The sequence below is a fragment of the Pseudorasbora parva genome, chromosome 1, assembly GCF_024679245.1.
Source record: "Pseudorasbora parva isolate DD20220531a chromosome 1, ASM2467924v1, whole genome shotgun sequence".
Lineage (NCBI taxonomy): Eukaryota > Metazoa > Chordata > Actinopteri > Cypriniformes > Gobionidae > Pseudorasbora > Pseudorasbora parva.
In genome coordinates this window covers 49,204,280-49,226,835 of record NC_090172.1, presented here as the reverse complement: position 1 = coordinate 49,226,835, position 22,556 = coordinate 49,204,280, and the positions used below count along the sequence as shown (strand labels likewise).

At 40.8% G+C, this 22,556-nt stretch overlaps 1 protein-coding gene across 8 annotated transcripts in view; it reads left to right on the top strand.

Annotated features, from left to right (window-relative positions):
* The window catches only part of htr2cl1 (5-hydroxytryptamine (serotonin) receptor 2C, G protein-coupled-like 1), a 234,385-nt gene that overhangs the window by 115,203 nt on the left and 96,626 nt on the right, over positions 1-22,556 (top strand). For 4 of the 8 annotated variants that reach the window (XM_067444580.1, XM_067444531.1, XM_067444570.1 and 1 more), the window contains exon 2: positions 5,109-5,227. The exons of the other annotated variants lie outside the window; for them this stretch is intronic. The gene's annotated coding sequence lies outside the window, so the exon portion shown is untranslated. The remainder of the gene's footprint in view (positions 1-5,108; positions 5,228-22,556) is intronic. 8 annotated transcript variants of the gene reach the window in all.

Here is a 22,556-nt window from a genome sequence, read left to right as displayed (position 1 = left end):
TTCCCTGCTGGTCAGCCGTTTCAGGGCGCTGCACTCGTGGTGCAGAGTACATCAGAAGCCAGCCTCGAGAGGCTGGTACCCTTAGTAGATATTCTGGCTATATTTGCCATATATATCTCAGTGGGTACACAAGTACAGGCTCTGCTGCAGATAGGGGCTTTAGAGAAGGTTTCCCCGCCTGGCAGGGAGTCAGGCTTTACGGCCAGTACTTCATCGTGCCAAAGAAGGATGGAGGGTTGTGCCCGATCTCAGATCTTTGCGTTCTGAACCACTGTGTAGCAAGCTCAAGTTCAAGATTCTTTTACGCAAACAGATCGTGTCTCAGATCAGGTCCGAAAGACTGGTTTGTCACGATAGATCACAAAGATGCATATTTTCATATCTCCATCCTTCCACAGCACAGGAAATACCTGAGGTTTCCTTCAGGGGAGAAGCTTACCAATATTGGGTGCTTCCCATTAGTGTGGACAGGCATTAAATCGACAACTGGCTGAATCTAGCACAGTCAGCTCGTCTCGCGGTTCAACATCGAGATGTTGTTCTCGCGCACAGGAGGGAGTTGGGCTGAGGCTCAACTCCAAGAAGAGCGTTCTTACTCTAATGCAGAGAATAACTAACCTGACAAGCCAGACCCACATCAAGATGTTTGGTCTGGAAACTCACCATTGACAGGGCTCAATCCGAGGGGCGGGATAAATGGTTGTCTTTCAAACTCCCTCTGCACGGGATAGTATAGCGCTACCACCAACCAGAGCAACGAAGGTGAAACACAGCTTGTTGATAGATTAAACATTCGCCGTATCCGGTCAGCAAAACTCCGAACACATCTTCCCTTTTTAAGAATGACTTCAGTGCCGTTCTTTGTTCTTTTCTCAGAGAAAAGCTTAACTCCAAGTCTTCCAGAGTCGCGGTCAAAGCTGATTCGAAAGACCGCCGTTCGCCAGTTTCTGTGTTTACTAGAAGCACGCAACAAACGCAACTCGGCCGTCGTCATTATGGCCCCGCCCACCGACTCTATACACGATGTGATTGGCCCGGCAAGAGTTTGGCGAATACAGCTCAGAAGGGTATTGAGAGTTGCTAGACGACACTCACGGGCAGATTAAATTTGCTGCCGCTAGGGTGCGTCTAGATTTCTAGGCTAGAGAATAACGTATCTAGGCGTGAGTTGTGTTTCGGTCTCTATGCAGGCCCGTTTTTCAGAGCCCAGGGCCTATGGCAGGAACACCATCATTCGTGGCATAATGTCTAGAATGTTTCAGGCGCTGAAACACTTCCTGCCGTATCTCAGGAGCCATCATGTGCTCGTTCACACAGACAGCAAATTGGGGGTCTTGTATATCAACCATCAGGGAGGTCTGAGGTCACACCAGTTATACAAGCTGGCGCGCCTTATTCCCCTCTGGTCTCAGTGGTACTGCTCTCAGTGAGGGCTATGTACATTCCTGGGCGGTTGAATGTGGGAGCAGACATTCTGTCAAGGAAGGGGCCGAGGCCCGGGGATTGGAGACTCCACACCGAGGTGGTGGAGCTCCTTTTGGAGAGATTTGGCAGGACTCAAGTGACCTGCTTGCCACTCACGAGAATATGAATTGTCGTCTGTGGTTCTCCCTAGTGCCTCCAGTTCCTCTTGGACTGGATGCTACGGTACAGGAGTGGCTGAGGCTGCCTCTGTACATTTTTCCCCCGGTTGCTCTGCTTCTGGGAGTTCTAGAGAGAGTGCGTCGGGACGGAGCCCGTCTTCTGTTAGTAGCCTCGTTCTGGTCAGGTCGAGTATGGTTCTCGGACCTTGTGTCTCTCCTCGATGGCTCTCCCCTGGGGATTCTGATCAGGAGGGAACTTCTCTCTCACCAGGAGTTGTGGAAACCATGGGCTTGGCCTCTGAAGGGGCCCAGCTCATAAATTCTGGTCTCTCAACCGAGGTTGTTGTGACCATTCTAGACTCTAGAGCTCCTTCCATGAGGAAACTGTACACACTGAAGTGGAGGATCTTCACCTTATGGTGCAGAGATTGCCTGTGGGATCCAGTTAACTGCCCTGCGAGCGCGGTGCTGGAGTTCCTGCAGGGGAGATTCTCCGCTGGGCTAGTTCCCTCCACACTGAAGGTGTATGTGGCGGCCTCAGGTGCCTACCATACTCCTTTGGGTGGTGTTTCTTGGGGTGACTCCCTCTGGTTACTCGTTTCCTTTGGGGTGCTTTGTGCTGCAAGCCTTTTGTCCTCCGCCTTTTGTGACGTCAGACGTCAGGACATCTTATCTGCTCGTGCACTGTTTGTGCCTAGACACTTATGTCCACATAGCTGCCCTGTGGAGGAGAACAGTACAGTTATTTGTCTGTTATGGACCTTCCTCGAGGGGGCAGTTTCAAAGCAGAGGATGAGCAAGTGGGTGGTCGAGGCTATCTCACTTGCTTATGTGACGGCCGGACAGCCTTCTCCTTGGCCATCTGGTCCCACTCTACTAGGAGAATGGCTGCTTCGCAGGCACTCTTGTCAGGGTCCTCCCTGCAGGATGTCTGTGATGCAGCAGGTTGGTCTCTGCCGCATACCTTTGTCAGATTCTACGAACTTGACATCTATTCTACTCCTGGGGCTCGGATGCTCGCCTCCTGACACTTCTCAGTCGGGGCATCTGGCTCCTATGGGGGCTTGGGTATTCTCGTTCCCAAAGCGGTGACGCAGCTCAAGTTCCTATGATAGGGAACATCTCGGTTACGGCTGTAACCTTAGTTCCCTGAATTGGGAACGAGATGCTGCGTCACCGTGCCATACTCCCTGCATGCCCGCAAGCTCCTTGTTTCATCCTTTTCAGAAGCTAACTGCGTGTGTTTGCCGGTGTGCTTTATAGTTCCCGGGTCCGTGACGTCACCCGCCTATGATGTTCCGTCTTCCTATTGGACTGATGACATACATGATTCATGACACAATCAAGCAGAGGCGTTCCCAAAGCGTTGACGCAACGTCTCATTCCCAATTTAGGGAACTTAGGATACAGACGTAACCGAGACGTTTTGCATAATGACCAGTGACTGTGTAGTATGGAATCAGGTGAGCACAATTAGGACAACACCAACTGGGACCCAGGGATGGAACTAGGTTGTAAACTTGCCGAATATGAGTGGAAAGGACTTGAATTGTAATACGATTTGTCTCAATGTTAACATTTTGAACTTGAGCTGTACAACTACAAGGTTCAGAAGACACAGATCCAAAATAGGATACAACCCCTATCCTCCTTTGGAATGATCCTGTTCTATGAGCAGAGCCTGCTTGGGGCCTACCATTGTGGGCAGGAACCCACAGATCCTGGTGGGTGAAGTCCGAACTGAATAGTGTAACCCTTTTTGACTGTGCATAGGACCCAGCAAGATATATTTGGCAATAGCTTCCACGCTGCCTGAAAATCTACTAAGGGAACAACCAAACTGCTAGCTCTGGGACCCTCCAAGGAGGTAGCAAGCATCCCAGCACTGCTACGTTTCTGGGCAGACACAGACATATGTGCTCATTGGAGACCACCAAGCACACAAGGTGGCGGGGTTAGCAGAACGTTCTCCGAAGGGAAATGGGCACCATATAATGACATGTTGAACACTTCCCCACAAGGGAACTGTCCTCGTGAAGCCTTCTTGGAGATAACGACGGTCCTTAGATCATCTTACCCCCAGAAGACTTCATACCAAGAGAAAAAGCCCCTCGAGACTGGTCTCTGGCATTACACAATTAGTCAATTTGGTGCCCTGAAGCAGATGACTGGCAGGGAACAACGAACTAAAACCCGCTGGACACTGATGTCCTCTGAAGCACACAAAGTGGCAGGGTTGGCAGAACAGCCCCCTGAGAGTTGATCACTTCCCCCTGTGGGGACTGCCCTCATGCAGCCTTGTTGGAGATAATGACGGCCCACAGATCCATCTTACCCCAGAATACTCTGTACCTAAGAGAGCCAGCCTCTCGAGACTCTGGCACAGTTTGAGTATCCAATTCTGTACCCTGAAGGAATTGGAAAGAACCAAACTGACTCCTCTGATACCCTCATGAGAATGGCAAGTATACCAGCGCCGCCATATTTCGGGCAAACACTGAGATATGGGCTTGCTGTAGTAGCAACGCCCTGAAGCACACAAGGTGACAGGGTTGGCAGAGTTGCCCCCTGAGGGCACTAAAGTGAGATAAGCACTGTAAAAAGCGGTGTAATCCATTTACCCCCAGGGGACCCTCAGAATTCTGACACCACTGATGTCATAACTTCTTTGCCAAAGTCTTCTTTGAGATAATGATGGTCCTGAGATCTGTCTGAGAAAAGAAAACTCCCATCTGCTCAGCTACCTCCGACTAAATATGCTGTATATTGGGGACACATAATCCACTCACTGCCTCGGCCAAGATCGAGCCTTTAACTAGACTTTTACTCCATCAAGAAAAAAGCCAACAGAAGCGGAGCTTAAAATATTCTGTATTTTCTCTTTTCTTTACACATCGGGACATTTTTATGAATGAAAACTGCTGATGTGCATGTTCTGATGTGCATGTTCCGCTTCCAAATAAACAACACATAAATCGTGTGTATCCCCAATTGTAGTGTAGCTAGTGCAGGGTGCATAAAAAAATGCATAAAAAATATGCTTGTGGACAAACAACAATAAATAGACAGAGACAATTTCACACAGAGTGCTTGCTGAAGGCCTAAAATATGACATTGTTTGGTCAATTGTTGATGCAGCACGAGTTCCCTTTAAAGGGAACCTTGTTTTACCGGTGCCAAAAGGCAGGATGAACGCGCTGTTAAAGAGCCCTCACAGCTGTAGGAATTCTGCTGTGTCACGGCTGAGAAGGGTCTGCCGCCATGGATGCTCAAGGTGGGGAGGAGCAAGGAATGGAGGATTCGCTGCCGGTGCCTGAAGCGGAGGAGATGTAGCCATCTACCGAAGGAGTCAGAGGGTAAACCACTGCCACCGCTAGACATCGTGAAGGAGTTACCTCAGCTGGTGAAGGATCAAAAGCCGTTTTGGGAATCAGACCCATGTTTTTTTCCATTTTCCTCTCTCACCTTTGTCCCTCCTCATCCTTCTGTCTCCTTTTCTCTCACCTCGTCTGTCCTTAAACCCAGGTGCTGCAGCCTCCATTTTTTCTGATGGTAGGACCCAAGGTTTCCCAGAAGAACATTCACACTGCCTCCACCAACTTACCTTCTGCCCGTAGTGCATCGTGGTGTCATGTGTTTCCCAGGTAAGTGACACACATGCACCTCACCATCCACGTGACGTAAAAGAAAATGTGATTCATCAGACCAGGCCTCCTTCTTCCATTACTCTGTGGTCCAGTTCTGATGCTCTTATGCTCACTGTTGGCGCTTTTCAGCTGGTGACAGGGGTCAGCATGGGCACCCTGACTGAGCAACCATTGTTCCATCTTTGGTCCACTTTTAGTAGATACTGGCCACTGCAGACTGGGAAAACACCCCACAAGAGCTGCAGTTTTGGAGATGCTCTGACCCAGTCTTCTAGCCATCACAATTTAGCCCATGTCAATCTCACAAAAATCATTATGCTTGCCCATTTGTCCTGCTTCTAACACATCAAATTTGAGGACAAAATGTTCACTTGCTGCCTAATATATTCCACCCACTAACAGCTGCCCTGATGAAGAGAAAATCAGTGTTATTCACTTCATAATGTTATGCTTGATCGGTATATATATAAAAATAAATATATAATAAAAATAAAAAAGTCACTCAACCACTACAAACTATAAATCAGCCATGATGCCCCCCCCCCAAACCCCCCCCCCCCAAAAAAAAAAAAACAAAACAAAAAACCTTTAAAACATTAAAAAGATTTTGAGCAAAGGAGTCAACTATGTGACACCAAAATGAAGAGGCTCAGCGAGTTAAAAATTTACAAAGTGAAATCAAGCATTCTGCATACATTTTGGGAGTGGCATGAAGGTGTGTAAATAATGACATGAATATTCTTTCTTTCTTTTTTTTTTTTTGTGGTTAACTGTGCCTTTAAGACATTCTACTAACTATTAGTAACTCTCCAACTAATGGAAACTAATGCTTATTATTATCTACTAATGCTCTATTGAGAGTCAGTTGGCATGTAGTTTCAAAATTATTTGAATGTAGACCATCAAAATAAATAGTAACCACTTTTTTTCAACTAATGTTGAAGCTCCTCTTATGGGAGGAGGCTCTGTTAGCAATGCCATGCAAATTGATTGGACATCATTTATGAACCATTACCTTACAAATTGGCCAGTTGGTTGATATACTTTACCCGCCATGGTTGATTTTCACCCGCATTTTACAGCTGTTAATTTCAAACCGATCAATCTATAAAGAGTGAATTTGCCGGTTATGCTCTCTGCTGAACTGATGTGAAATTCTGTTTCAGACAGTTATAGATGAGGTATGGTTGGCCTTTGTGGTTGCAATGTGGTCTGTAGAAGATTGCATTTCTTTAATTGTCTAAGAAAGTCAATCCTCTGGGTTGTGCGTTCTTTTACTGTAGAGTCAGTGATTGCCTCATACTTGATGCCCTGTGAAATTAAGGGTCCTATCAACCCGAAGCTGTGTTAAAGTGTAAATGGTGTTAAAAGGTTATTGTAACGGCTCTATCTTCTTTGCAGTTGCTTATGAGGCCAGTCATGAAAGAAAGTTTGAGAAACTTAAAGGGTCTTAGGAGTGGGCACACTTTTTTCCAATGCCATGCTACATTAAAATAATATTCCATGCTCAGTGCATACAAGTTAAGCTCAATTGATAGCATTTGCAGCATAATGTTGATTGCCACACATTTTAACTCATCCCTTCATTTTGGTGAAAAGCAAAAATAGGTTTTACAGTGAGGCACTTTAAAAGTGAATAGGGACAGTTTTTGGAGGATTTAAAAGCACAGATGTAAAACTTATAATCATATAAAAGCATTTGAATTAATTCTTCTTTAATGATGTTAATTTTATTTGAGCTGTAAAACAGGTTAAATAATTTTTACATTAGTTTTGGTATTCATGACATTACATTGTCATGGCACTAAAATCATGTTAACGTACATATTGTTTATGTCTTGTGGCTACGTTTACAAATTGGTGGTAATATTTTTCTTACATTGTTAAATTTTTTTTATAAAAATGTCTCCAATTAAAAGTTTTCTAGTGACTGATCACATTAAAAAAAAATCAGTTGGCCGAATTGAAATTCTGCGAATTAATGCAATTTAATTCACAGAAATTCAATTTAGCCTACTGAAAATTTTTGATGTGATCAGTCACTTGAAATTGGAGACCAGATGTTTTTTTTACAGTGTAAGGTGCTATCTTCTTTCGTGTTCTGCATACATGTTTGGAGTGACATGTGGGTGTATTCTTTTTTTGGTTCTTTTTTTTTTAATCTTCCACTGAACTTCATGTTTCATGTTATAAAATCTGCTTTGTGCTGCTTTTGCTGTGTAATAATGGCAGTAGAGAGTTGAGCACAGTGCTAAAATCCACAGAAAACTGATCCTGAAATAGATTCTGTAGGCACATTGCAGTAGGTCCTGTTGATGATCTTAAATTGTATTGGGAATATCTACTAGACTTGTAATAGGCTCCTTTGTGAACAAGTTTTGTCTTCTAAAGTGAAGTCCATAGCCATCTGTCTTAAGGTGTTGGTGTTGAAATTTCTCATTTAAAACCTGTAGTCGTCTTGTTTTCTCATTACTTTACTTCAAGGTTTGACATGGGATTCAAACCATCGGATATTGATTGTAGGTGTGTGTGTGTGTGTGTGTGTGTGTGTGTGTGTGTGTGTGTGTGTGTGTGTGTGTGTGTGTGTGTGTGTGTGTGTGTGTGTGTGTGTGTGTGTGTGTACAGACATTGTTTCAGTAAATGTGGACAAAATCTGCCAGACATTGCTGACTACCATTCAAGCAATCATTTAAAAAAAGAGAAAAAACCTTGACACTGGAAACATACTCCCACATCTTACATAGACTCCAGTGTGACTTCTCGTCATGTGGCAACAGTAAATCTTGGTTTTGGAATTCCATTTCTGGTGGTCTCTTCTCGGTGGTCATTAAGCCACAAATATTTCTGTAATGTGACCAAAAGGGATTAGACCTGTCAAACTGATGAATGACTTGCTGCTGAGATGTGTAATGAAATGCATCCTGGACATGATTGGAACTTGATCTCATGTCTCACTGGGCATTTGCCCTGGATGCACAGTCAGAAAAGACTAGCTCAGGTAGGATTTTTTTTTTTTTTTGTATAAGTGGGAAAACAGCAATAAAATGTGTCTGTATTCAGGTACTTGTTCCCTTGTGCTGTTTTGTAGGAGAATGGCTGCCTCACCATCGTCACAGAGATTTTGCAGAGAATTTAGAGAGTGAATGAGACTCTAAGTAGATTATACATCCAAAGGTCTTGAAATTTTGACCATTTGTGGACTGTCAAGAAGTATTTCTGGTGAAATTACAGGTGAATAATCAGATGATTTGGATTGAACGGATTCGGAATCTTATGCAGTAGTTAAGGCTAGAAGTTAGATGTGAGACTTTTGAAAACATAATTTTTTTTTATGGAAGGGGACAGAGTGAACTGAGTGGAAAGTTTTTATTTTATTTTATTTTTTTATGTGATATATTAGAAACTGCTGCATGACTTTCTCATAAAACAGGAATGAGCTAACCAGTTACTGTAACAAAATGTAAATTCAAATCCAAGATCTTTTGTGGTGCTCTGCTTCAGGGCCAAATAATGCTTTATATGGAAAGCCTGACAAAAGAAAATGAGTATTGATAGATTACTTGTATCGTATACATTTGTTTTAAGACTGATGACTTTGTTTTGGAAGCTGATATTTTGGATGATGCAAATATAATGGATTGCAGTATGGATTTGCCCATTAACAACGCACCAAAAAGGAACATGACTGAGAAAATAAAATAAAATTAAGGATATTAATTAAAAAGATACTTTACTTTTAAGTATTTGTTATGGCCTATTTTGCAATTGTTCTTCCTTGTTCTTCCTGAATTTCTGTTAGAATGTGATTCACTGGCATTAAAGAAGATCTTGTGACTGTAAGGCACCTGTCTGTTACCCATTTATGCCCACCGGTATAGTTGCCTCAGTGTATAGTTGTCATTTTCCTTTTGTAAGTATTTTTCTAGATGTTATCCATGTTTTATGTCTCAAAGGCATGCAAGCAAACAACAAAATAAATGATTTTAAGGAGAAAAAAAGGCGTTAACTTCCTTCCTGTCACACGAGGCTGCCAACTTCCTACCCCTACTTCCAGGAAGCCCGGAGAAGGCAAAACTAACCCTCCCAAAGACAGGTAATTTTCATGTTATTAATACACATTTTTTTGTTAACATATACATCTACATAATCATAAAGGTCTCTACAATCATCCAATCAAAACAAATCTTACAAGAGATCTAGGGAGATTCCTTCAAGGGAACTCGCGCTGAATCACCACAATGGGAACACCTCTGCGTGATTGCGTTGTGAAGTGCATATGTAATCAGTCTAATAGAGAGACAGAACGTCATAGGCGGGTGATATCATAGACCCAGAAATTATAAAGCATCCTGGCAAACACAAACCTCCAGCTTCTGTTGTCTCCAGCGAGAACTCTATGTTTCATTGTCTATGTCAGCTTTGTGTTTGTGTCTGAGTTCAGACTTTGTTATTTTGCACAAGAAAGCACACACACTGACTTATAAGAGAAATATAACATGGCGAGCGAACATCATTACAGGAAAGTGTGTCGCTACATCATAAGCGGGGATACACACTTGAAGTATGTTGTTTTTCTGGGTGAACAGCACGCCCAATCACTGTGAGGCTCTGCCTCTTCTCGTGCTGCGATCCCGCTGGCCACTTTTCGAGGAGGGCTTGCTAGAGTGGGAGAATCTGCCGAATATATCATGCAGATCATAAAAAAGGGCTACACTATTCAGTTCAGACGTCATCCACCCAGTTTCAATGGGGTTTTGCCCACGCTGGTGGGCCCCGAGCAGGCTCTGGTTATGACTCAAGAAGTACAGACTCTTCTGCGAAAAGAGGCTATAGAGAGGCTAGCTCTGTCCCTCTACCAGACAGTCAGGGTTTTACAGCCAGTAATGGCTGGAAGAAGGATGGGGGCTGCGCCCTATTTTAGATCTTTGCGTCCTCAACCGCTCAGTAGTAAAGCTCAAGTTCAAGATGCTCACACTCAAACAGATTGTGTCTCAAATCAGGTCCAAGGACTGGTTTGTCACCATAGATCTCAAAGATGCATGAGATTCGCTTTTAGGGGAGAAGCATACCAATATTGGGTTCCTTTCGGTCTAGCACACTTACATATAATTTATAGAGAGGTTAGCAAACCTCATCCTTTATACAAGCTGGCCTGTCAGATCCTCCTGTGGATCATGGGGAAACTGAACTCAGGGTAGTTTATATCCCGGGGCACCTGAATGTGGAACCAGACATCCTGTTGAGGCAGGGGCCAAGACTCGGGGAGTGGAGACTCCACACTGAGGTGGTGGAGCTCCTCTGGAAGAAGTTTTGCAGGGCAAAAGTGGACCTGTTTGCTACTCAAGAAAAACACATATTCATCTGTGGTTCTCCCTAGTACATCCAGTTCCTCTCAGACTGGACGCTATGGTACATGGCAGAGGCCTCCTCTGTACGCATTTCCCACGATTGCTCTGCTTCTGGAAGTTTTAGAGAGAGTGCACCAGAACCGGGCCCATCTACTGTTAGTAGCCCCCTCTGGCCAGGCCGGGCATGGTTCTTGGACATTGTGTCTCTCCTCGACGGCTCTCCTCTGAAGATTCCGCTCAGGGAAGAACTCCTCTCTCAGACGGGCAGTGCTTGGCTTATGAGGGGGTCCAGCTCATAAGTTCTGGTCTCTCAAAAGAGGTTGTAGAGACCATTCTAGACTCTAGAGCCCTCTCCATGAGGAAACTATGCTTTGAAATGGAGACTCTTCACCTTGGTGCAGAGATCACCTGAGGGATCCAGTTAACTGCATTGCGAGTGCGGTGCTGGAGTTCCTGAAGGAGAGGTTTTCCTCCGGGTTAGCTCCCTCCACATTAAAGGTGTGCATGGCGGCCTTAGCAGCACTCTCCTTTGGGTGGTGTTTCTTTGGGGCTACACCCTCTAGTTACCCGTTTCCTCCATGGGACGTTGAGGTTAAGACCTGCAGTACTCACCAGGGTGCTGGCCTGGGACTTGGCTATTGTCCTTCAATGCCTTTCTGTGACTCCCTTTGAGCCATGAGAAGAAGTTCTTGAGAAATTTTTGAGAAAGGTTTGTCTCAGTTACGTCTGTAAACGAGACACTGCATCACTCTGACATAATCCCTGCATGCCCGCTAGCATCTTGTTTTATCCATATACCAGAAGCTGTAGACGTGTGTTCGCCAGGATGCTTTTGGATGTTCGCCAGTTTCCGGGTCTATGACATCACCTGCCAATGACGTTCTGCCTCTCTATTTGACTGATTGCATATGTGCTTCACGACCTAATCATGCAGAGGCTTTCCCATTGTGGTGACATAGTGTCTAGTTCTCTATTAAGGAAAATAAGGTTACAGTCGTAACTGAGGCGGGTTTTTTTATACTTAGTCAAAAGTTGGCAAGTATAGTTGTCGGTAGGCAAATTACTTGTGAGTACATTTTTCATGAGGAAATGGGGTACACTGTGTTAATAGATTTATAGATAAAAGATTTTTTTTGTCTTGTACTTTTTGCTTTCATAATATCTCACCTAAAACAGAACTTAACCCTTTAACGGACATATCTACTGTACAGAATACCTTAATTTGATAGGGAATAAATCTGTCTAAAAGGAGGATATGAGAGAGCAATCTTTCCACAGCTCAACTGTCCAACACCTGTCTGCTGCCCATGGGGGAATGGGCCTTCCAGTTTTCAAGTGACAGCAGTCGTTTTCAAACTTTAGTCAGTCACACAAAAGGAAGAATAGAAAGATAAAGTGTTAAAGCATCAATTGCTGTAGATGATCTTGTTCTCCCTTTTATGATATTATGTCTTAAGGACAAAATATTGAGGCCCCTTCATCCAGTTTGGGATGTAATTTTTTTCATCATTACAAAATGCCCTGTTGGGGCTACTTAATGGCTAGACTTTGTTCTGCACTATGTTCCACCACTTTAAGACAAATGTAGATGTTGTTTGTAGTGTTTTCATTTTCAAAAGATTATAAGATTGATGCAGCTTTTTTAATTTACATTAAATGTTCCTTGACTTTTATACATACTAAATTTGTTTATGAATAAATATATGTTGAAAGCAGTTATCTTGTTTTAGATGCAAATTTGACATTGAAGGGGTGCATATAACATATTTGCCCACTGGCAAATATAGTTGCTGCACATTAAAATACGATATTCAAGAAGACTAAAAAGAAGAAGAAGAAAAAAAAACCCATGGTGAAAATAAATGTAGAACATGTCCACATAGGACACTATTAGCATGACTATATGCATGAAACCATTAAAAAAAATTGGGCACAAATGGGTGAATGGCTTTTCTTTTTCTGACTTCAAAGAGTGGGACCAGATTTCTTCACAGATAAACTTCAAAGCTGGTTCAAGATTTTTCTAAACTTCAAATGAACACTTTACCCAACATTAAAGGTTTTAAACTCACTACAAATCTTTAGCTAATCTCCAGGCTGTATGACCCCACATTCCATGATATAAATGTAAGATAAAAATGTAGGTAATAACATCAACTAAGAGTGCACACTTAATCACACTTAACACCATCAAACACCACCATTTACCATTCATTGAGAAATCGCCTCATTCACCTCGCCTAATACCCAGCCCTACTTTTGATAGATGCTGACCACTGAAGACCAGAAACACCCCACAAGAGCTGCAGTTTTGGAGATGCTCTGACCCAGTTGTCAAGCTATCACAATTTGTCCCTTGTCAAACTCTTTCAAATCCTTATGCTTGCCCATTTTTCCTGCTTCTAACACATCAACTTTGAGGACAAAATGTTAAAGGAACACGCTGACTTTTGGGGACTTAAGCTTATGCACCGTATCCCCCAGAGTTAGATTATTCCATGCATACCATTCTCATCTCTGTGCATGCCATAACTATGTCTGATGCACCCACAGCTAGCCTAGCTCAGCACAAAGACTGGAGGTTAAAGGCTCCATCTAGCTTACTGTCAATAAGAAACAAAATAATGCCAACATTTTCCTATTTACATGTTGTGATGGAAATTGAAAACTTGCAATTTTCTAGGCCGAAATGGCTAGGAACTACACTCTCATTCCTGCGAAATAATCAGGGAACTTTGCTGCCTTACCATGGGTGCAGCAGGCGCAAAAATGTCACGCAGCACCTTTAATTTGCTTCCTAATATAGCCCATCCCAACCTCTAACAGGTCCTGTACCAGGATGAAGAGATAATTAGTGTTGTTCACTTTACCTGGTATGTTACCATAATGTTATGCCTGTTCAGTGTATTTTTTTTAGGGATGTTTAGATATTTTTTACTGGAAATCAAGACAAAAAATACTGGATCAGAATTTAATCCTCACTGTGCTCCAAGACATAGACCCTCTCAAGCCAAAGTCAAGCCTCTTTTATGGAGGAAAAACCAGCATCACTGTTACAAACCATATTTGAAATAGGAAGAGCAGAAAGAGTAATAAAGGCACCAGCTTGCATGAAGGCGGCAGTGTGGTTGGAGAGGTCACTGAAGCGTAGAGCATCTGTGTCTATTTTTTTCCTCCTCACTGGAATTGATTCACTAAAAAGGCTATAAATGGGATATAAATATTTAAAGAGGTGCAAATGGTTACTCCAAACAAAATATTTAGCTTTTGGGAAGTCGCTGAGTAAATCCTTTTTTTTTTTTTTTTTGAGTGTGTGCGGCATTTGTTCATGCTGTTGGACTAGTTCTGGGCTCACTGTCTCTTCCAAATTCATCTCTTTGATGTGAACCGCTTAATTTGGGTGACAAAGCAGAACTAAGAAGAACTCGCCTCTATTCCAAGTAAGAACGAGGGAGCCAGGGGCACAGGGGCAAATTAAATTAGATCACTCGTTTGGAAGGTTGACAATAGTAATATGGATGGGTTAGAAGTTGCATATTCCATAACTCAACCTCTTTTTGCTTCTTTGTTTTATAAAACGTTTTCAGCATCACTATGAACAGTAGCAGTTCTCTCTCACGGTTGCTGAAAAGTTTCTGCTCACACTGCCAGATTTGATTTGTTCGCATCACTTTTATGATGTCACACCTTATTCCTTGCCGCAGCACTCCCACAGTAAACCAGAGATCAGAGCTTTGCTTTCAGGTTAGTATTACTTTTTTCTAGGGGGCTTTTATTAGTCAGAAATCACTCTACACAAAAAAATAACAGTTCTAAACAGTATCACATTCGTGTTCTTTCACTTTTATATTGTAATTAAAAAAAGATTTTGGTGCTAAATAGAACCCTTTTAAAAGTTTCCACAAAGAACCATGCTTTGAAAGTGCTATATTGGACATTAATGCTGTTATAACTATATTTTATTAATATTGGTGTATATTTACAGTTACAGTGTGCCTCTTCTATTTGTTTATGTAAAATAAATTATATTTATGAAAGCCAAAATTAACAAAAATTACATTTTTGTATATTATTTATAATATTTATTGTTGTTTTTTGTCCTATCTGCCTGGTTTTATAATATCTTGTTGCCTCTATATTTGAGTTGTACTTAAAAATAAAAAAATAAAAACCCAGCGTGTTGTCAATTAGGTACTTTTAATATTTATTGACATGGCAAATTGAAGCAAAAATGTCAGTTCTCTAACAACAGTTGTTAACTAAATACAGTAAAAAAATAACAATTGACATTGAACATGATACGTAATGAAGACCAAGTTCCACTGGAATATTTTCACAGTCCCTCTATGATGTATTTACGTGCATCATTTTGTGTGCCGATGATTATGATATGTGACAGTATCTGGAATACACAATTGTACTTCTGATTATGTAAAAATAATTATGTTTATGAAGGCCAAAATTAACAACAAAAATGAAAGTATGAGCCTTTCACAATGTTAAAAGGAAAAAGTTATATAAATCGTGGGATAGCTTTAATGATTTTTGTGCCTGGGGATAAAGTGATAATTAAGAAAATCTAACAATATGGATCATAAATTCAATATCTCTGTTACTTTGTGGAGAAGAGAAAATGAGTATCTTCAACTGAATCGATCTGCTCACACTTACACGTTCTGTTAAACTAAAAAGAGAAAAAGACTTGATTGGAAGGAAACCAAACCAGCCAAAAAAATGTAAGTTAAAATGTATAGATATTTTAAGAAATAAATCATTTACCTGTCGAGAGTGTGTTGACGGTCTGTGTATTGTATAGCTGAGCACCAGAACAGTAATAAGGTGACTTTGACAGTTACAGATTTGAAACAAAAAGGCGGCAATAAAGGGCCCTAAAGAAACATAACAGCCTATTAATGGTTCCTCGAGACAATACGATTCTGAATATAACTGTACATGTAAAGGACCTTTAAAGAACCTTTTTTTGTGTGTGTATTTTTAGGCAGTTAGTTGTTTTCCAGAGAGACAAATTTGAGGCATCCCATTCTGTGACACTAAAAAAACAAGCACATGCTGCCTGTCAGCTAAACCGGGTCTGTCACTCTGATGTGTCACAACCAACCATAACCCCCGACTGAGCCGTACCACTGTGTGTGGATTCAGACAGCCTATCACACATACATTCATTCTCCGGCTCTCCGATCCCTGTCTGTCACAGAAGAGATAGATGGCATCAATGACAAGTCACTGATCTGTGCCGACCCCAAGGAACAGTCTTCCTCTGTGTGTGTGTTAAGTGCAAAATCAAGTCGCTAGCCTTTTAGATCCCCAAGGCCAGAGTCTTGTGTGTATGTATGGGTGTGAGAGAAACCCTACTATTCTAAACCATGCCATAGATAGAGAATTAAATTATGTTCTGTCCTTTTCCCATATGGAATGATTTGTCATTGCCCTGAGTGTGAATAGATCTATCTGTCTGTCTGTTGCTAATTAGTTTGTTGGTTCTTTCTATTGTTCTTTAGTTTATCATTCTTAAGTTCATCTGTTATTTCATCCGTCTGTCCGTCCTTCCATCCATCCATCCATCCATCCATCCATCCATCCATCCATCCATCCATATCAAAAAAGAAAAGGAGAGAATTTGATCGTCTGTCTGTTTTCAAGTGTAGTTCTAGCTCTAAAACTGTATTGAATTACACCACGTTTACAAAATAACAATCACCCATAACACTATTGTAAAATAGAAAATGTACTTAATTTAACTTCTATATTGCTGAATTTAATAGACAACAATGTTGTGTAGTGACAGTTAAGATAAACCTATTTCATAACCTTATATTGTCCCATAAAATCAGAAAGTTTACTTTAGCGATTTAGCATATGGCTTTGTATCAGTATAAACCTGGGAGTATATTCAAATGATTGTGCTTACCCCCCAAGTGCATTCTGGGAGTTGTTGTCTTTTATCCCCATGAGACAAAAATATCTTTTGTATAAATGTCTTTTCTCAGTCTAGAAGGCACTAAATTCAAAAATAAGTTCACATTTCTACTACATTAATGGCCCAGTTTAAATACAAAGCTTAATGTTAAATCACAGATGTAACCCTTTAAATGTGTGTGTGTGTGCGTGCGTGCGTGCATGTGATATATATTTATCCCCTGAAATCACACCGCTATACCCCACTGCCCACTCCATCAGCAAACTGATGCACAAAGTCATTCAGGAGTCATTTAAACCATCACACTCCAATGCCAAGAGTCACTCAAGAGTCATTCAGAAACAACTCACACTAAATGAATCTGCTCTCCAACGCAAAGACTAATTCATGAGTCAACTAATTCAACATACTCAATGAAATTCAAGGAGTCATTGTATTCAGTTCACTTTTTTCTGAAAGCCAGGATATCAATAATTTCTCAATTAGTAATTCTCAGTATTTTATCCATTCTTTTGATTGAATCCATTTAGTAGATTCTATTTACGTATATAGACACCATCTTACAGAAACAGTGCATTTTCAATTGTAGTTTTTATTTATTTTTTCTGCAAAAATGTGCATTACAAAAATACAATTCTATTGGGTTTCTTGGGTTTCTACAGGCGATGGGTAAAATCCTTTGAACCCTCAACAAAGTGTCTATACTATTGCTTGAGCTCCTTGTTTAATGTAAGTCAATGTTGTTTTTTTTAACCTGTTTTATTTGATCCAGGCTGAATAAAGAGAAAGATTTAATGGGAATACTCCAGGTGTTTGGTAATAGTCAGATTAGGTTGCTTCCTGTAAGCCTCCCAGAGGTTCTGTAGATGGTGAGCGATGCTTTTAAAGGATATTGTTTACACGCTTTTAAATGTATTCTCCCTCTGCGGTTTGGGAGGAAGGATGGCCAGCAATACCGGTAGAGAGCCCGAAAAACACTTGAAAGAGTAAAAGAGAGGAGCTGTTCATCTGTCTTTCAACTGCTCTTTGTGTCATGTGTCTGTGTTGTTATAAGCAGGAGGGAGTGCACCTTCAGTGGAGGGAGGGAAAGAGAAAGACAGAACAAGTGTGCGAGCCTGTGCGTGTTAGACACAATGAATGTCTAGAAGGGTGAATCTCCCCGGCACATCAAACGAACAACTTGAGAATATCTACTTTGCATAGTTGAAATAAAGCTTATTTTCGGATTTTTGCATTCGTGACATTAGTTTAATGACTGTTAAGCACACTGTCATCCAAAATTCTCATTACTGTAATGTGTTGTTTTTCTTTGTTACTCCCATTATACTAGATGTTGACAATCAATTCTCCTTGGTGTAAAACTGAAAAAATAAACAACAACAACAACATTAAATATTGGCAGCATCTTAAAAGTTTTATTTGTGAACAACTTTATGAACATAAATGTTTATTCATCTTTTTAGGTTCATAGAATATTGTATTTATATGTTAATTGGTTGATTTGTGCTTGTACATGCTTTAGATGCTGTCAAAATCCCCTTTTTGACATTTCTGTGCACAACCCAAACTGTACATATAAAGGTTGCATACGCATACTAATGAGATCTGGCTGCAGAGGCATGTTCTTGACAGGATTTGTGAGATTTGCCCAGATGCGGTGTGTGCGTGTGTGTGTTTGTGCACATGTGCTATATGTGCACGCAGGTGTGAGGAGGAAGAATATGACCTAATGTGCACATCCCACTGTGAAGGTGCTGTGTCTATTAATGGAATGGGTGTGTCTGGGTCAGTAGAACCTGTCTGAGATAAAATGTTCGGTCTCTCTCTCTCTCTCTCTCTCTCTCTCTCTCTCTCTCTCTCTCTCTCTCTCTCTCTCTCTCTCTCTCTCTCTCTCTCTCTCTCTCTCTCTCTCTCTCCAAGAATAACCTCTTTAAAATTTCATCTTCATTTTCTCGCGGAACACGCGGAACTGCCGCATAGTCTCGGAAAGGTCATCTGAAGCGCTGTCAGTGAAACAGGACCCTTTCTATGGAGTCTATTCCACTTAAATGCTTTGCAGATAAACGCAGATGACGGTTACAATGAAATGCACTATACAAATACACACTCTCAATCGCTTCTGGCGTGGAGCCACTAGAGAAGGTGGAGGAACCGAAAAAATCAAATCTCTTGGTGAAGTTTAGTACTGCTAAATGAAAATGAGGGATCCATCAGATGGGTTCACATATCCAAACATCAGAAACACGTTGGGGAGCAAGTGCAGTTGATGCCGCAGGCTTGAATCAGTAAGAGGTTTGCAAGCCTTTTGGTGTGTCTTTTTTACTCTCTTTCTTTTTCTCTTTCCTTCTTTCTTTCGAAAGAATAATCTGTGTTGTATTTCTTTTGCACTAGGTTCGATTTGACTCCCTTTCATCCTGCAGGCTCCCAAACAAAACAGATGAATCACTCTTACATCCATCCATTTATTCTGCCTGCCCACAATTCCACTCAGTGATTAAACGATTCGCTTAAAGGAGCGGGACAGACTCCACTATTAATGATTTTCTGTGGTTCCACGAGGAGATGAATGACTTGCGTTCTCACCGGTCACGTCGGGCTCAGCGGTCTGGGGAATAGAAGGAATTGTTTGCTCTTTCCCTCTCTGTCCCGCACGCTTCATCTTTTACCTAAACCGAGTCAACATCGCTATTCATTAACGTGATAAGTGATGTACTAATCATTATCATTTGATGTGCGATTGTCGATATGAGGCCGTAGTGCTCTTCCATCATTCCTTTGACATTGTGAAAGCAGGTCGATGGCAGCTGAAGATGGCTTTGGCGACCATAAGGACATACAGTTTTATTGTAATATATTATAAGAAAAATAGACCTGGTCGATTGTGCAGGACATTTATGTGTAGATTCTGTATGGTTGAGGTGTAATTGTTATCCATGTCATGGGATCTCATTGGACTTAACCTTAAAGACAAGTCAATGTCGATTGTGACAAAGCAGCTTCACAGTGTTAACAGGAAAATAATGCAATGGAATTTGATTCAGCTGTACAGCCGCTCTGGAGAAAACGGTGATGTCATCTAGCTCATTTCAATTATCATATAGTGTCAATGTGGGCAGATCAGTAATTTAGTTGATATAGTTTTTTTGTTTAGTAATTACATTTATTTGGATATTTAGTTGAAACTTCTGTGTCCTCATCGCGTTGGAGACCGGTTTTAAAGCAGAGAGAGGGGGGGGGGGCAGAGAGAGAGAGAAAGAGTGTGTGTGTGTGTGTGGGGGGGGGGGGGCACATCCCCATATGACAAAAATTGTGCGTATGTGTGTACACAGGTTTGGTTACCGACTAGTGTGGATTTTTTTTACTGGTCCTCAAAAAGACTTATACATTGCACTGCTAAATATTTTTTGCATGATTTGTCATCACAACTTTTTATCGTTTGTCAAATCAACTTTAATTAATTTTTCAATTAATGTGGTTCAGATAACATAATATGTTTGAGTTACTATGCATTGAACCAATATCCTTTGTTGTATTAACTCAAAGTTTTAATTTCAATGAACTCAAGCAACCAGGTAACTTACTTTTTTTAAGTTAAACCAACAGTATTTTTATTACAGTGCAGTAAATACATTTAAATCTAGTGTTTTGCACGTTTTTGTGATGGGTGGGTTTATGGGAAGCGGTTGGGTTAGAAAATATAATTAGAAAATATTAACATAATATAACATCAGTGGAAGTCTGTGGGCCTAATGTCTATCACACAAATGCATGTGTGTGAAGCAGATCAGATCGTCACTGAGGTATGATTCTTGACACTCGAGACGAGACATTTTACTGTTATTTACAGGGATGCAATTTGTGCATCATCTCTGTGGTGTTGGTCACGGCATGATACATGTTTACATAATGCAATTCTTATTTAGCAGATGTGTGAGGGTTTGTATGTGATATCAGCTCCACAGTCATGATTCAGTGCGACATATGCATTTGGTTGATAGCGGCAGTATTTGTGCTTCATACTGTGAGATTAATTAAAGTTCTGCCGTGATCACATTGAATTTAATGAGAATTGTTTTCTTCTGACAGAAGGAACGGCGAGTATTTCCTCTGAATATTCATCTTACTCATGCTGTTTTCTCGGTCTGTCCGCTTCTCTGGCGATTTTAGTATGTGGGAAAGATTTTCAAAAACATTCAGAATCCTTTTTATTGCTATTATATTGACTTTTAACTCTGCAAGCAGTCAGCAGATTGTACTTTAATGTATCTGGTGTTTTGTTGGATTAGACAAGTCTTTTTTAGATGAAGCTGGGGGACCAAGAAATGCTTGCTGTGCGATAAGGTGGTCCTTTACTGGAGATCAACCTCCAAAACATTTGCTGCTACCAGTGCTGGTTGCTTTGATTACATATATGCGATTTTCTTTTAAATAAAATAATTCTGCCATTCATCCATTCATCAAAGTTGTCACAAGCGCCTCTCCTTCACCGCCATTCACCCGACCTCGCTCACCATAGAGAATTCTGACTGCACACACCTGCTGCTCATTATATCATTTGGACTACTATTTAAAAATACACTGCACACTCAGTTGGCATCTTTGTTAAAGGGATAGTTTACCAAAAAATTAAACTGTCTTATGTTTGTAACTAAGCAGATAGAGAAACTATAGACTACCATATAGGGGTAGTCTATAGTTTCTCTATCTGCTTTGTTACAAACATTCTTCAAAATATCTTCTTTTGTGTTCAGCAGAAGAAAGAAACTCATACAGGTTTGGAAAAACTTGAGGGTGAGTAAATTATGACAGAATTTTCATTTTTGGGTAAACTATCCCTTTGGATTCTTGAATTTACTATTCTCTCTGCTGGAAAAGATAATACTACCTTCAGATATTGACTTCTTTTTCTTTATGTTTCTGCCCTAGTTCCTTTATTCAGACTTCTGTGAGGACAAATCACAAACTGAGAGCGTATACTCCTATGATTCACTATCCGAAAGTGCTCCGTCTAAATACCAAGCTATCCTACAGTATGTTCCTGTTGTTCCTATGTGTGTATTATTCTAAGTTGAATTCTAAAGTGTCAAGAATGCATTATTTCTGAGTTTACCTGGATTTGCTTACCTGCATTCCTCATTGTTTGCCAAGACTGTGGATTTCCATTGTGATTGTTACATCACCAGATTATGACGCACTTGCATTCACAAAACACTTTTTAAAGACTTGCCTATGTGCTCACCAAGATATCCCTCTTAATGAGTTTTGTTTGCATCTGTATTCGTCATTAATTTCTATGTTGGTGTGATTTCAAAAGAATGGTCATTTTTTATTTTTCCTTTTACAAACATTTGTTTAACCCCAAAACCCAACACTGTAAAACAGAAAAACAGAAAATGTACTGGTAAGTTTCAGCCAGGACGTTATGCAGTAATTTTTTGTGAATTTCCATTAAGCCTAAAACACAACACAGAGCAATGCAAAATTCAAAACACATCTAAAACAGGTAAGTTATGTTATGATTTTCACTCTTGTGAAAGTTCCCTTTTTAGTTTCCCTGTTTGTTAATTAGTTTCCGTAGTTCCTTATTCCACACACCTGTCCTGTTTCTCTTTTGATTACATTCTCTGTGGAAATCAGCCCTGAGTTTAGTTCATTTGTCGTTTATGTTTAAAGGTGTTGTTCCATCAATCTCCAATGATAATCTGTTTTCTTCCACTGTGAAATTATTGATTAAAGGCTATTTTGTTTCTAAAGTGAAACACTATACAGCCACACTAGCAGAAATGCCAAAAAAAGTTTTTTTTTTCTCCAGTTAACATTTACCTGGATGAATTTTATATTTTTAGTAATATTAAACTAAAATATTACTGAATAGAATAGAAACCTTATCAATTTAGAAAAATTGCATTTTCAATTACATTCTTTTATGTAGCAGTTTTACTCTTAACTTGACAATCCTCAAAAAAGATTTCCCACAGACCCCCTAGAATGTTCTTGTGAACCTCAGGCACCAGATGAAACCCCCTTTGAGATTGGAGAT